Here is a 15,981-nt window from a genome sequence, read left to right on the forward strand (position 1 = left end):
GTGCACCTGAGACCCGCAGTAACGGGTTGATTGACAGCTGTCTGACTCGCGAGTCGCAAAGATGGAGAATGACTGGAGTGACGCCAGCTTTGCAACAGAGCGGTCATTTCTCCTACCTTCACCTGAAGTGGAGGAGGGTGAATTGTCTGTAACAGACACAAACCCGGAGCCTTATCAATGCGAGCCGCTGCTCAAACTGCGTTAACTCCCGATGCCGACGATGCCAGTGAAGCAGCCGCGCAAGAGAACTGACCTATTCTATCTGCGTCCGCGGCAACCACTTGCGTGTCAGGGTTTGAAAGCGCGTCTCATGTATGAAACTTATCTGTACACATGACGGGCGACAATAATATCGCAAGAAAAGCCTGACGTGTACTGACAACTGCATTATTTAACCGTATTTTCTTCAATAAAATGTTAAAGCAAGTGTCAAGTCAATTTCATTCATAATATTTCTACTTCATGTAACATGACAGTTCATACTGGAGTGAAGCCGTTCTCATCATGTGATTGGGGGAAACATTTCTGAGGGCGTGGTGAGCTCATGCTAGGGGCGCGGATAGTGAGCCGTTGGAGGTACCATCCTACGTCACGATGTACCGCAACGTCCAATAGGAAAATTCAACTGCAGTAGCCTGCGTTCAACCTTAAGAGGGCAGCACTTTGGCGGTTTTACACCATATTTTATAGAATTAAAACACTTTATACTCAAATTTCAAAACATTTACTCGAATCAATGAACAGCATTAATAAAGCCCCAGTATTACAGATCATTAACTAAAAAAAGTTGGTTTAGGGTTTAGTTACCCTTTAAAGGGGCTGCAGCTTTGTCATAATTTTAATAAAACAAAAGAATAGAGAAGACTTTCTGCTTCTTTAAGAATCAAGTGATATTAATTAATTGAATATCATACAGTGAAGACTTTTAAAGCAGTATTATTCTGTAGCATTTTAATAAAATATCCATCAAAATAAATATATTGTGATATTGTTATTGTAAAATAAAATTTCTCATGTATGTATAATTATATGGTCATAATGCCCATCCCTACTGTCAGCTAGTTTTAAGATCAAGCTTGTCATAAAATGTAAAGGAGTTTTGGAATGAGTAATCTGAGAACACTGTCATGTACACTTGTTCAACAGAGAGGACAGGAAACCACCATACTTGGACACTGAAGAATTATAGGCAAACCAGGATTTTGGATCTACTGTAAAGTTTTTGTATGGGCCTGGTGAGTATGTTTTGCAAGTCCATGTCCGTAAGTTGATAATTAATATTAATGTTTTATCAAACAAATTAATATTCATTTGTGTGTGTGCATGTTTCTTCCCCCCTCATGATCCAGAAGTTTTGGATCCATGATCCTGAAGAACTTTTACAGACGTTGACCCTGAATGTGTAAAAGGTAATCTTAAAAATGTTGTCATTATTTTAATGTTCTCTGTTTTTTTCTGTAATGTAGACGCATGCATTTTCTGTGAAGTTGCTTTGAAACAATATCAGGGTTTTTCCTACATTGAAAATTTTTTGCCGGCCGCCAAAACAAATTTTTGTCCCGCCAAAGCCTTATTTGTTGAGTTATTGTGATTTATGATTGATGTAGTAGATGACTGCTGCACTTGAGTTAACTGAGTGACAGAGAGAACGACCAGTGAGCTCCTCCCCGCTCGCACTCTCTCTGTCTTCAAAATAAGCATTCTTAGCTTTCTACTGTTTCACATTTTACGTTAATCAAAATCAAAAGGTCGGAAGACCGAATCCATGTTGCACGTGGCGCTATCAGACGTCTTCCTTTAATTACCGCTGGGTGTGAAATGCGCTCAAAAAACATTGACTGATTCTCTGACCAGCTGACATAAAGCATACTTTAAATAAACAGGAAACAAATCCTATCCGGTTATGAAGTGTTTTCTGTGTCTTGACAAATCTTTCGCGATTTTCTAAAGACGGGATTCGCACACAACGCGTCTGCTAATGTCCGATTCGCGACCTAATGACTCCTTTGAACCAAATCATTTTAACGACTGGTTAGAATTGATCTGTCCAACACTGAACTCACAAATTAGTTTAATAATTTACTCAGAACAACATCTGAAATGAGAACACAAGTGTGCTTACCCACTTTAGCAAGAGTGGATAGTAAGAATTATTTTTAATTATCAACAGTCTTTCAGCTTATTTATGTGGACAATGTGTAGTAAAATAAATAGCCTAAAATCATTTAGTTTAGACTGGAGTGAGGTGAACCCAGAACAAATTTGTTGTTAGCTAGCTGATTGTATATGGCAGAAAATTGTAAATGGCAGAAAATTAGGCTATTTGTTCATTTTTTTAATACTATTTTTTTAATATTGATATGATTACCAAAACAATTATCAGTAAATAGTGTAAAAATGAGGAACAAAAACAAACATCAAGGTATCAAAATAAGATAAGCAAAAGTTACAAACTTTCTTTGAATTTATTTCAAATTTATTGTCAGTATTGCGCTTGCAGATCAAGTGGGTAGGGTTTTTTTTTTTTACCGTGTGTGTGTATGGATGACCATGTCTGTCAGCCACCACCGAAGACCATTTTTGACCCAGGAAAAACCCTGAATATGTATTGTGAAAAGCGCTATACAAATACATTTTAATTGAATTGTTTTACTTACTTTTATTGGCATTAACTATATATTATTAATGTATTATTTGGCAGGTCGCAAGATGTATTTTATTTTGTGAGACTTTGCTGAGGAAGTATTCTTTGGCTCAGTCTGAAAAGGCCCAGAAAAGAAACACTATGAAGAACATCACACAGAACCGTCAGAGAAAGAGACGGGTAAGTTAAGAAACCGGTTAAGCTTTTTCCCTCCAGAATGTTACTATACTCCTCTCTGAGTTTTAGTGGTTAATTTACTGTCATGTTTTGCAGTTGCTGGAGACCAGGTCCAGGGTTGCACAAACCAACACAGAACCTGTGGAAGACCGCAACTATAGACCTGATGAAGATGATGATGATGCTGTTGTTGATGGAAGGCCAGTGTGGATGGTTAGGCTAGCTACTACAAACCAGACTAGGCTGACCCACGCTACGCATCACATCACCAGCCCATCATGCCAGTTTGAAAAAATGTTCAAAACTCAAACAACATTGTGTTAGAGTTGGTCACAATTATTTTATAATTATAATTTTAATATTCAATTGTTCCATTTTATATTTTCTTTATTCCTATGTTTATATACTTATACTTTTATTGGTTCCCATATATAGAACATTTACATATACTTTATATACACTTTTTAATTTATAGATTTCTTTGTCTCGTTTTATATTGTATACTTTGTATGTTTGTTCCTTTTTAGATGTCCATGTTGCTTTTGATCTCCACGTCTTGTATTGTTGTTCCTCTTACGTCGCCTTCCTTTAGAAACATTTTGTTCACTTATCTTTTCCCCCATTCATTTTAATGTATGTTTATAATGCTCTTTGTTCTTTTTATTTGGTTATATTGTTTACTTGGAATATTTATATGTATTTTAATATATTTTATATACACTTTTTTTGTCTTATAAATGTATTGTTCTCATTTTATATTGTTTAATTTGTATATTTATTCTTTTCCTTTTTATGTTCACTGTGTATTTTATTCCTTTACATCTCTGTCTTTTAAATGCATTTTGTTCATTTTTTTTCCTTTTTTTGTTTCTTTACCAATTCATTTTAACGTATATTTATGTTCTTTGGGCTGTTTATATTTTTACATTTGTTCCTTTACATTTTCATCCCTTTTAAATACATTTAGTTCACTTGTTTTTGTTTCACCATTGTTTTAATGTTCGTTTATAATGCTGTTAAGAATGTTATTTTTTATACCTTTTTAATAAATATTTCAGACTTTCTCAAATTGTTTTGTGTGTATTTTTCTTTTGGGAGGGAGAGGGGATTATTTTTTATATATATATATTATATATTAATGAGCAAAATCTGCATAGCTGGCCTATAACCAATCAAGTCCCTATGCTACAAAACCTAGCCCACCCTTAGCTTTAGAAGTAACCAATAAAGTCACTTGACTGGGTTTTCAATGCGTCCTGTCATCCAATAGCAGTCTGGGTTTTGGGAGTGGTTTTAAAAAAAACAACCAATCCAGTTTGAGATGAAGGACCAATAGGGGGTGGAAGGCAAAGCTGTTTAGAGGTGTGAAAATGTCTCCTGGGAAAAACTTGATGGGATTATTTGCCATGGCAACAAATGGCTGTAGCATGGGAGTATACGGCCACAACATACATCCGATTTGGTACCATTTCAGATGTATACGGACATATACGGATCCATGGAATTTGACCTATCCGGCCAGTATACTCCTGAGGCCCGTTGCACAAAAGTAGAATTAAGACATCCAGGATAAATGACTGAGCTGAGCTCAATGAAGCCAAAACAAGTGCATCCAGGCTTAATTGGTTGCACAAAGACCAAGCCAGGATGAGCAGACACGGATTCATCAAGCCAGGTTAAACCAATCTTGGATAGGTGCGCGCTCACGGCTCACTCAAATAGACCCGCCACCGATCACAGATTCACTGATTCACCATGGCAACTAGAGCAGCGTACTTTTCCCCGTTGGAGGCATAAATCCTCATGGAGGCATACGAGGAGGTAAAAGACATAATTAAGAAGAAAGGCAACACCGCCACAGTGATAAAGCAAAGAGAAAAAGTATTGCAGACCTCCTGAATGCGTAAGTAGTGCACAATTACACACTCACCGCTCTGCTGAAACATCACAATTACAATCCAAATAGTTAATTCACATCTCCAAAAATGCAGTTGTACACTGATTATGAAACAGTTTAACTTTTAATTGAAATGGACAACAGATATGAGTGAAATTGTGTAAAGTAACCCCATCACACTGTATAAGGCTTTGATAAATTATTATCAAAGGCTTACATAATTACTACGCTCAGTAGTACAGTTTAATCTTAGCCGTTGTACTCTGCTTCTTATGCTGTCCACCGATTTTTTTTTTTTTTTTTTGGCCTCTTATGATGTTTGTGCTGTATACTGTGTGTAATACAAGCTTGCAGGGAGGCTACTGCTTCCATTCATTTGTCTGTTCAGTTGATGTGTATGGATTTGTCCTGCATTTACCGCAGTGTGCAGACAAGCGGGGTGTGTTTTATATATTTATATATATATATATATATATATATATACTGTATATATAATCTCTATCTTTGAATGTGTATTTATCCTTTTGTTGTATTGTTGAGTCACTGTGTGACTTCAGTTTCGAAAGGAGCTGATGGTTTACCTGCTTTGTTTTATCCTTATTCAATAAAGGAACCTAATGTTACACTTTGTGTTTTTATATTTATATGGAATGTGTATTTTATACGACCGAGTATTAGGGCCACACTGAGGAAGAAGGAAAAAGTCATACATTTATGAGGCTGGTTCTTTCTGCGGAAAAGATGCATATTCTTTTTACAGTCCTGATACTTATGACAATGTGACGCTGATGTGCCAAAAGATTAAGTATGTCCTTGTTTGTGAAACCATACTGAAGAAGAATTCCACGAAATGCCCCACAGCTGTCATTTTAACAACCGTCTTCCTCTAAAACAACGGGTTACAATATTATGACTTAATTTTTCGAAGTCTGTGACTTTTCTTTTTTTTCCTCTGTGGCCCTAATATTCTATCATTTTTATATATAGCCTTATAGTCTATGGGAAACAGTAAATTATCTAATGATAGCAACATCATCTAAAAATCATAATTTATCCAAAATTATTGAAATTATGATCACAAACGTTTAAATAATGACAGTGGGTCTAGTTATATGTGATAACAATGTGTAGTGGGCAGTGGAATAACTATTGGTTTCCGTTTGTGGTGACTGCTGACTGACATAAGGGATGAGATTAAATAGATCCTGGAATTTAGCCTGGTCTGGAGCAGGCTAGCTCCACAGAATAAATCTCCACGGTAATTTATACCATAACTTCCAACTGCCACCCTATCCAGCTTTAGTGCAACCGGATCACGGATAAATTGAGCCAGGATCACCAAGATATCCCGGCTTAATCCCTTATCCTAGTTTTGTGCAATAGGCCCCTGGATTCTTCCGAATTTCAGCAGTGTATACAGGAGTATCCTGGTCCGGATACACCTTCTTTCATGCAGTGTTACTGAGTTTGGATTTGACACCCCTGCTTTAGAAGACCCAACAAAATACTACTAAGTTACAATACAAATATTTATTTATTTTTAATTCTTCACTTTCAAATGTTCAAACCCTCAAGGTTTTACCATGTAAATTGACCAAGCTTTATACTTCTGTCCACAAAAATTTTGGAAATTATGTGAATGTAAATAAAGTGAACTTAGGACACATTGCATTATCAAACATTTAACTTGCAGCACTTGTAGAACTACTTTCTTACACATCGCTTCCTCCAAAACATACTTTCAGAGCAATAAATGGAGGTTTGAGCCATTGATATGCAGATACAGATTAAGTTTGTATGTATTAACTGCCTCAAAAACAGCAACATTACCATTTATTGATATTCAACTTTAGGTCATTTCAGAAGAATTTCTGTCTTTTGCTTTTTTACATAAAGTACATAAACCTGTGATACTGAAACTGTCTGCCAGTGTCATTGCATATATTGAATTTCACATTAAGAATACATAAAACTCTTTTTATGCATTTATCCAAAGGTGCTGTATGTTCCACAAGTTGTAACTCGACAGCCCTGTGATTTTAGGTCCAATCTCTTCCATGATCTTAACAGCTCAGAGGTAAGAGAAGCTTGTAATCCCAGTTTAATTGAACTTTCAGTATAATGGTACTAAAATCCACAAAACAATGTATTTAATTTAATGTCAATATATATGAACTGTAAGTGTGTAAAGCAGAGGTCTTCAACCCTCCTCCTGGGGACTCACTGTCCAGCAGAGTTTAGCTCCAACCTTAATCAAAGACAGCTGAAGCTAATCATGCTCTTTAGGATCACTTGTTGAAAAAACACAGACAGGTGAGCGGAAGCAAGTTGGAAATAAACTTTGCAGGACAGTGACTCCCCACTTTGCAGAACTCCCCAGGAGCAGGGTTGAAGACCTCTGGTGTAAAGTACTAAGTAATGGGTGAATTCATTGTTTAATATTATCAAAGGAAACTGATCATATAGCTTTTTTCTTGCAGATATCTGTGGTCAGCAACCCTTTAATGCATCACCATTCTGCAGAAAATCCTCCACAATACAGTGAATTTAATTAAATATGGATATTACAACAAGAGTCGACAGAGTTGAGGTGGGACACATGGGTTTCCCATTGATTTCCTGTCCATTATCTCTAATGTCCGTTTGTTTAACCCCCAAGCTCCCCTCGCATAACAGCCCTTAATCCCGCCTTCGTGGACAAATTTGGGCATGAAGGTCTCAGGTGTGATCACCAATTTTAAAAAAAACAAATGTTACATCACCATCTTCGATGATACTTTGGGGTATTAATGAATTTATTCACCTCTAAAAGTACCATATTTTTAATGTAAAATATGCTTATTTTTATGTTATATTTAATATTTCTTTAACTTCAGTAAAAAAATTAAAATAATTCCAGTAAATCCAGAGAGCAAAACCTAAAAATGTGACTTTGGTGACCTCTGGTGACATATGATGAAATAAAAATATTTAAAAAGCTAAAATATCAATAGCCACTAGATGGCAATATAACTCAATGACTGCATATAGGCTGAACTCTGTAAACCAACGTTTTAACAACCTTAACCTCTTAAGTTTTAGATTTTATCACAAGTTACAATTGTAGAATGTTTTTGTAGAACCCTTTGTGTTGGGTGAGACTATACAAAGATGCCAAAATATGCTTACAGACAAATATGACCATGCTATAAGGAAAAGACAAAGCAATCATTTATTTCTAAGAAAAAAACAACAAATTTCAACCAAATACATAAAAAAAGCCCAGTTATTGGCTCTTTTAATTCCTTTGTTTGTGTATGTGAGAGTGACTTTTTTATTTGACAAAAATAAAAAAATAAAAGTCACTCTGTTATAGGCTCATTCAATGGCTTTCAAAACAATGCTTTTGTGGATGTGTGTGTGTCCGTGCGTGCGTGCATGTGTGTGCGTGCGTGAGTGTGTGTGTGTGTGTGTGTGTGTGTGTGTGTGTGTGTGTGTGTGTGTTTGTGTGTATGTAGGATCTGCATTGTATTGGATTTATGGATTTTTATTGGACAAATAAAAAAAAATATGCTCTGAATTACAGTTTTCACCCATTCATTCCTATGGGTGCCCATTTTTGTCCACAAAGGCAGGATTAAGGAGGGGGTTTTTTTTCAAGCACTTAACACTGTAGAATCGAGACAATTTTTTTTGTGTGTTCAGGTGACAAACTTAGTAGCCAAGTCCTGTACCGCTCAGATTAAGGAAAGTATAAAAAAAAAAGATTATGACTTCGCCCACATTTTTCCCCAGGAGGGCTTAAAAGTAAACATGACAGCAAAGGAAAAATCACTTGATCAGATAATAGTTGCAGATTTTTTTGTAACATGAAAACGATACTTCGTTACTTAACGTAACCTCGGTTCTCTCTAGAAGAGGGAACGAGTATTGCGTAAGTTCCTTACGCTACGGGAAAGTATTCTTTCTTCGAGATTTCTGAAAAACCCAAAATTATCCTTAATTTTGTAACATTGTCAACGCAGTGCGGCAGCCTGGCAGACCATAGCAGGCTAATCCAGCGTGCTATTGGCTGCTCTGCTGGCAACTGCAGCAGCCTATCGGTGAGCCCGCGTGACGTGGCGACCAATGAGGGCGCTTCGCGCCCACCTGGCCTCATTTGCCTACAGGTGGGGCGTGGCCACGTGTATATAAGCAGGGCTCACGGGCTGCATATTCGGTTTTCGTAGTTCTGAAGCGCAAAAGCCCGCGGTGCGCACGGCAAGGAACGCAATACTCGTTCCCTCTTCTAGAGAGAACCGAGGTTACGTTAAGTAACCGAGTATCGTTCTCTTACGAGAGGTTCTCTCGTATTGCGTAAGTTCCTTACGCTACGGGAACATATTGTCAACGCCGTGCGCGCCTCGCGTACAGCATATGTATCCCAGGGAACCGGGGACCATAACACTGCTCGGGCAAGGTGGCCGGTAAGGAAAACGGGCCACCACATATACAGACACTTCATTCGAACTGACGGGTGGTTTACGACGGGTGGTTACAACACCCTGTCCCCTGAATGAGGGAACGGCACCTGCCGGTCTCCTTCAAATTCACCACACCTTGTCTCATGAATGAGGGAACGGCAACGCCGGTCGCCTTCAAATTCACAATATCTTGTTATATGAGTGAGGTAACGGCACCGCCGGTCACCTTCAAACTCACAACAGCTCGTCTCGTAAATGAGGGAACGGCACCGCCGGTCTCCTTCAAATTCACCTGAGCCTAGTACTGAACTTACTACCAGTATGTGAGCTATGTCTGCGCAGAATCACTGGGCAGAACCAACAGCCCTATTGAACTGATAACACTTTCGCCTGTAAGGCAGGAACTTCCAGATTGTAAAATCTCACGAACATAGACGGGGAGGCCCAGCCTGCCGCCATACAGATATCGTGGATGGAAATCCCTCTGGCCCAAGCCCACGAAGAGGCCATGCCTCTAGTGGAGTGTGCTCTGACACCTAGCGGGCACTGCAGGTGTTTGGAAGCGTATGCAGTTGCAATCGCGTCCACTATCCACCTGGACAGGGTCTGTTTCAAGGAGGCGAGACCTCTAGTGCGCCCACCAAACGAAACAAATAGCTGCTCAGAACGCCTGAAGGCGGCGGAGCGTGTGACATAAACCCTCAATGCCCTGACAGGGCAGAGGATATTGCCACCGTCCCCCTCGTCGGATGCTGGCAGAGCCGAGAGGGAGATAATCTGCGCCCTGAAGGGAGTGCAGATCGCTTTGGGGACATAACCATGCCACGGTCTGCGAATGACCTTAGAGTCATTAGGACCGAAATCCATACACGTCGGGCTCACTGAGAGCGCGTGTAGATCCCCCACGCGTTTCACTGAAGCCAGAGCTATCAGGAACGCGTTTTTTAGCGAAAGGAACCTTGGTTCCACAGTCTCGAGCGGTTCAAAGGGATGAGCCTTCAGGGCCTCTAGGACCAAGGCCAGATCCCATATAGGAACCGACGGGGGCCGCGGGGGATTCATCCGTCTGGCTCCTCTGAGGAAACGGATGATGAGCTCGTTCCTTCCTAGCGTGCTACCTAGCGTCGTCTGAGCGAACGCTGCTATAGCCGCCACATACACTTTGAGCGTGGAAGGGGACCTGCCCAGTTCCAAAAGCTCTTGGAAGAAGGAGAGCACCCGCTGGACCCCACATTGCTGTGGGTCCAATCCCTTGGAAACACGCCACTCAGTGAACACCGACCACTTAGAACTATATAACCGCCTCGTCGAGGGGGCTCTAGAGTGTGAAATCGTGTTCATAACCCCTTCGGGCAGGTCAACGGGTATCCGTTGGTCACCCATACATGCAGAGACCATCGCTCTGGATGGGGATGCCAAACTGACCCTCCTGCTTGAGAGAGGAGGTCTGCTCTCAGCGGAACTGGCCAGGGGGGTGAGTGCGACAGCTTCACCAGCTCTGGGTACCAAATCTGGTTCTCCCAGCGCGGCGCTATAAGGAGCACCAGGCGGCGCGTCTCCCTGATTTTCGCTATGACCTGGGGCAATAGGGAAATCGGCGGGAAAGCATACAGCGGGAGGCTGGGCCAAGGTTGGGACAGCGCATCCTCGCTTTTGGACAGAAACGTCGGGCAGCGGGCGTTCTCTTTTTTTGCAAAGAGGTCGAGCTCCGCTCTGCCGAATAGGCGCCATACCAGCTGGACTGTCTGAGGGTGCAGGGACCATTCGCCTGGGAGAATGCGGCCCCTGGACAGCTTGTCCGGGCCCACATTGAGGTGGCCCGGTACGTGCGCAGCTCTCAGCGAGCGCAGCGAGCTGTGTGCCCACACGAGCAGGCGTTCTGTCAGATTGCCCAGACACCTGGACCTGACACCGCCCTGCCGGTTCACGTAGGACACCACCGTGGTATTGTCCGACCGGACCAACACGTGGTGTCCTCGTATAAGCGGGAGAAACTGCTTGAGCGCGTTCTCTACCGCTATCATCTCCAAACAGTTTACGTGTAGGAGTTTTTCTCCGCTCGACCAGAGGCCCGAGGCCGATCTGCCCTCGAAAACGGCGCCCCAACCCGAGGTGGAGGCGTCGTTCGAGATGACCTTGCGGTGTGAGATGGCTCCCATTGTCACTCCCTGCTGGTACCAGTCGGCTACTAACCAGGGCTCTAGGGCTGAAACGCAGCCCTGAGTCACTCTGATCCTGAAGCCTCCGGACGCCCAGGCTCTGTGAGGCACTCGGGCGTTTAACCAGCATTGCAGCGGGCGCATGCGCATTAAGCCCAGCTGGAGCACAGCTGCAGCTGAGGCCATACGTCCCAGCATCCTCTGAAAAAGCTTGAGAGGTGCGATCTTGCCCGGCCGGAAGTACGCAGCCATGCGCCGAACTTGGCGCGCGCGTTGGGGTGACAGGCGGGCTGACATTGCCACAGTGTCCAGATTCAAACCCAGAAATGAGGTTGATTGCGTGGGCACTAATGAGCTCTTGGTCCAATTGACCGTGAGCCCCAGGCTGTCCAGATGGCTGAGCAGCATTGCCCTGTGGGCGAGGAGCTCGGCCTCTGACTGCGCCAGGATGAGCCAATCGTCCAGATAGTTCCATACTCGCATCCCTCGATTTCTCAGGGGAGCGAGGGCCGCGTCCATGCACTTCGTAAATGTACGGGGTGCTAGCGACAGGCCGAACGGAAGGACGGTGTATTGATGAGCCTGGCCGTCGAAGGCGAATCGTAAGAATGGCCTGTGACGCGGCGTTATCTTGATTTGAAAGTATGCATCTTCAAATCTAGGGAGATTAGCCAGTCTCTCGGGCGAATATGCGCGAGGATCTGCTTGGTCGTGAGCATCTTGAACGATGTTCTCATAAGAGCTTTGTTCAGACGCCTCAGATCCAGAATCGGTCTGAGCGACCCATCCCTTTTTGGAACGAGAAAATACCGGCTGTAAAAGCCTGACTCGCTCATAGAATGGGGAACTGGTTCTATAGCCCCTTTGCACAGCAGCGTGGCTATCTCCGCTCGAAGTAGATGTGCTACTTCCTCGCTCACTCTCGTCTCTGTACGCGCACAGAAGCGCGGAGGGCGGCGAGCGAACTGCAGAGTGTAGCCGTGCTTCACTGTTTTCAGCACCCATTCTGATTCACCTGGAATGGCTTCCCACGCTCTCGCGTGTGCCACACGGGATAGAACGGCCTCCGGGCTCGAAACGCCGCGCTTCGCGGGTTTGACGGCCTGTATAGGAGGCGCGGGCGCAGTGCGCGCGCTCTCTGTGCTGTGGGCCAGCCGATCGCTCGCGATGGCTGGCCGCCTTACACACTGTATCTCTGCCGCTTCGAGCGGGGAGTGGCTTGTGTGTGGCCCTACACTCATCGCTCCGGCCACCCTGGGCGGAGAACAAATGGCGCGGCGCGTAGCGCCTGAGGCATAATGTTCGCGAAAATGTGTGAACGCGTTTGAGCGGGCACAACTCTTACGCGTGGAACATGACCGGTTAAGAGTGGCTGTGTGACAGCGCGTGTGGTGGTTAGGCGTGGACGCAAACAAGCGGACACGTGACCTAACTCTAGCACTCGAGCGGCCGGTGGCCGCCGCTTTATGTGAGTGAGAGACACGGGATTTGTGGTGCTTGGGTGCAGGGGTGAACACAAAAGTGGGCACGTTTACTGCATTTGAAAACACATACGGCGTGAGCCGTGCAACCAGAAATAAAGCAACTTCGTGATTTCTCTGGTTCGTCGTAAAAACGGCGGTTGTAGACAGGCGAGAGGGCAGTTTTGCCGGCTCGTTGGCTGCGTGAGAGCCATCTGCAGCAGCCACAGGAGTGGGGGCTGACAGGAAAACAGAGTTTTCACGGCGGGACTTAACCGTCGCTTCCCCCCTCTGCTAGGAGGACTTTGGAGGGGCTTCAGTTGGAAACAGGCGAGAGGGCGAGTTCGCCAGCTCGTAGGCTGCGTGGAAAACATCTGCAGTAGCCACAGGAGTGGGGACTGACAGGAAAACAGAGTTTTAACGGTGGTCCGGCCGCAGCGGGACTTAACCGTCTTTTCTCTCCTTATGTATAGACGCCCAAAAATACTCGAGCACCACGTGGTGCGAGTTAGCTTTCTGTATGTAAGAAAAGCTGGCCGCGAGCCCGGGGAAGCGGACAGTAAAACATTTTTATCTGCCGCGAGAGCTGGGCTCGAACTCGGGTCTCCGGCGTTTCAGCCGCTGATTTTGCCACTGTGCTACCGGGAGGGACACATTAGTGTTCAGTTAGCGCGAGCATACGGCAGTACGTCCTCGTGCTTGTTGGCTGTCGTGCGTGCATAAAAGACAGGCTCGTTACTGCAATAGTAATATTTCCAGCCGCCTGAACTGGAGAGGGGGCTGAGAAATGCTAGAAAATGGCAGTTCATCCGGCCACAGCGGGACGAAAACACCCTCTGTTAATTTCCCGGTGAGTGCGGCGCGCACGCGCGCTGAACGTGCTCGTGACCGTGCGCACTCTCAGTCCTTGTGAACGGCGCAATCTGCGCGGTCCAACAGGGGGAAGTGCAGGTTCGTTCGAGAGCATATGTCAGCGTCATGTCTCATGACGGCGTTTGTTTGCTGGCGTGCGTGTCTTAACAGGCTCGTGTACAGCAATATGAACAATTCCAGTCGCCTGAACTCATGAGGGGACTGAGAAATGTGCGCGAGGGTGGAACAGCTCTCTTGTAACGTAAAGAGAGCTGCAGGACCGTCCGTTTCTGCCATCCCTTGTATGTAAGCATGAACAGAGGGGGAAGGAGGCTCGCTTCGAGACCGTTCATTCCTACCATCCCTTGTAAGCGGCGCGGTGGCGCGGCTTGAATAGAGGGGGAGGAGGCTCGCTCCGAGACCGTTCATTCCTACCATCCCTTGTAAGCGGCGTGGCTTGAACAGAGGGGGAGGAGGCTCGCTCCGAGACCGTTCATTTCAACCATCCCTCGTAAGCGGCGCGGTGGCGCGGCTTGAACAGAGGGGGGAACAGCGGAGTGATGTCGTCATAAAACTGCTCGAGTCGAGCCCGCAGGGTCGACATAGAGAGTTCCTCGCACTCGGGGCATTCGCCCGCGAGGAGTGCGGCGGCGGCGTGGTCACGGCCCAGACAGAGAGCGCAGACACATGGCGGTCTCTGGTGCTGAGCTGCACGTGGCACGAGCCGCAGGTGGAACGAGGCGTTTTGATAAAAACGCTCGTGCTCTTTTATGAAACGTGTGACGCAACGGCGAGAACACGTGCAATGAAAGGATATAATGCTGCCGGATAACAGAGTAGGCACGGATGGCTAAAGGGGCGCGATGCTGCCGGCTTCTTCAGGCGCTGTCCTCTGCTTGCTCGTCTGCATGATCATGGCGGCGGGTTCCAGATCCAGCGATGCGAAGGGCTTCGCTGAAGAAAAGAAAATCGAATATGCAGCCCGTGAGCCCTGCTTATATACACGTGGCCACGCCCCACCTGTAGGCAAATGAGGCCAGGTGGGTGCGAAGTGCCCTCATTGGTCGCCACGTCACGCGGGCTCACCGATAGGCTGCTGCAGTTGCCAGCAGAGCAGCCAATAGCACGCTGGATTAGCCTGCTATGGTCTGCCAGGCTGCCGCACTGCGTTGACAATGTTACAAAATTAAGGATAATTTTGGGTTTTTCAGAAATCTCGAAGAAAGAATACTTTCCCGTAGCGTAAGGAACTTACGCAATACGAGAGAACCTCTCGTAAGAGAACAACTATTCAAGACTAGATGCTATTTAAAGCTACACTGTGTGATATTTTCCCCCATCTAGTGGTGAAAAGGTATATGACCATCCAGTGACTTTTAGTTTCTGTTCCTCTCAATTCCGATTTCGTTTCAACTCCTACGGTGGCCGATTTAGTCCAAGATTAACATGGCTTCCAGTTCGACCTCGTCCACATTCGACACAGTGCCTGTGGGATATTCTGTGAGCAGTGGGATGGTTGGAACTCAACTGGCCTAATTATTCGGCTAGAAAGAACTGCAGCTAATCCAGAGTGAACTTTGATGATAGTAATGTTTATTCAGGCATTAACAGGTTTGCTTGGATATGTACATAAATGTGGTTTCTGTGAGATAACAAATAAGGATGGTAAATATACATGATAATGACATGACAGAAGATACACAGTTAAGAACTGTATAACTATACTTATAAGTTACATTTGTATAATGTAACCGTAAACCAGAGCTTATTGTACCATATATAGGCGCTAAATGCAGCTGCATTAAAAGGAGCGGAGCTGCCGCTGCTGCTGCTAACAAGCGGTGTCGGGTTATCAAAGTGTGTGCAGCTTTAGCACTGCAGTGCGCTCTGTATAACAATTGTTAATATGCCGATCAGACCTGATACATATTTCCATCAACATACATTACAAGCAAATATTTTCTATAAACGAATAAACATTGTTGATAACAAAATAACTGAATGATTATTCAAATAGGTGAGCATTACGCTATTGTATGTTGACACAAAAATACTTCTGAGGTGACATCAACTGAATTATGCGATGACACACTCTGAAACACATCTACAATGACAATAAATATTATTACTTACGGAGTTATTAACGCACAGAAATACCACACAAGGAAAAACAGACTTTTGAGGAATAAACAAGCCAGGAAAACTCTGTATAACTCTGTTACTGGACGCTGCTGAGATGAAAACTCTCTGCGCATGCACCAGACAAGTCTGAACAAGTTGACGCGCACATGCGCGAGGGAGGGAATTTTGAACGTGAAAGGCGAAGCTTGAATTTACGGGTATGTCCCTC

At 44.3% G+C, this 15,981-nt stretch overlaps 1 protein-coding gene across 1 annotated transcript in view; it reads right to left on the reverse strand.

Moving 5' to 3' along the window:
- Nucleotides 1–438: 438 nt before the first annotated feature.
- LOC307126529 (uncharacterized protein) overlaps nt 439–15,981 on the reverse strand; it is a 1,210,917-nt gene continuing 1,195,374 nt past the window's right edge. The window contains exon 6 of the mRNA XM_079817092.1: nt 439–635. The gene's annotated coding sequence lies outside the window, so the exon portion shown is untranslated. The remainder of the gene's footprint in view (nt 636–15,981) is intronic.

This window comes from Gobio gobio (genome assembly GCF_949357685.1).
Source record: "Gobio gobio genome assembly, chromosome: 5".
Classification (NCBI taxonomy): domain Eukaryota; kingdom Metazoa; phylum Chordata; class Actinopteri; order Cypriniformes; family Gobionidae; genus Gobio; species Gobio gobio.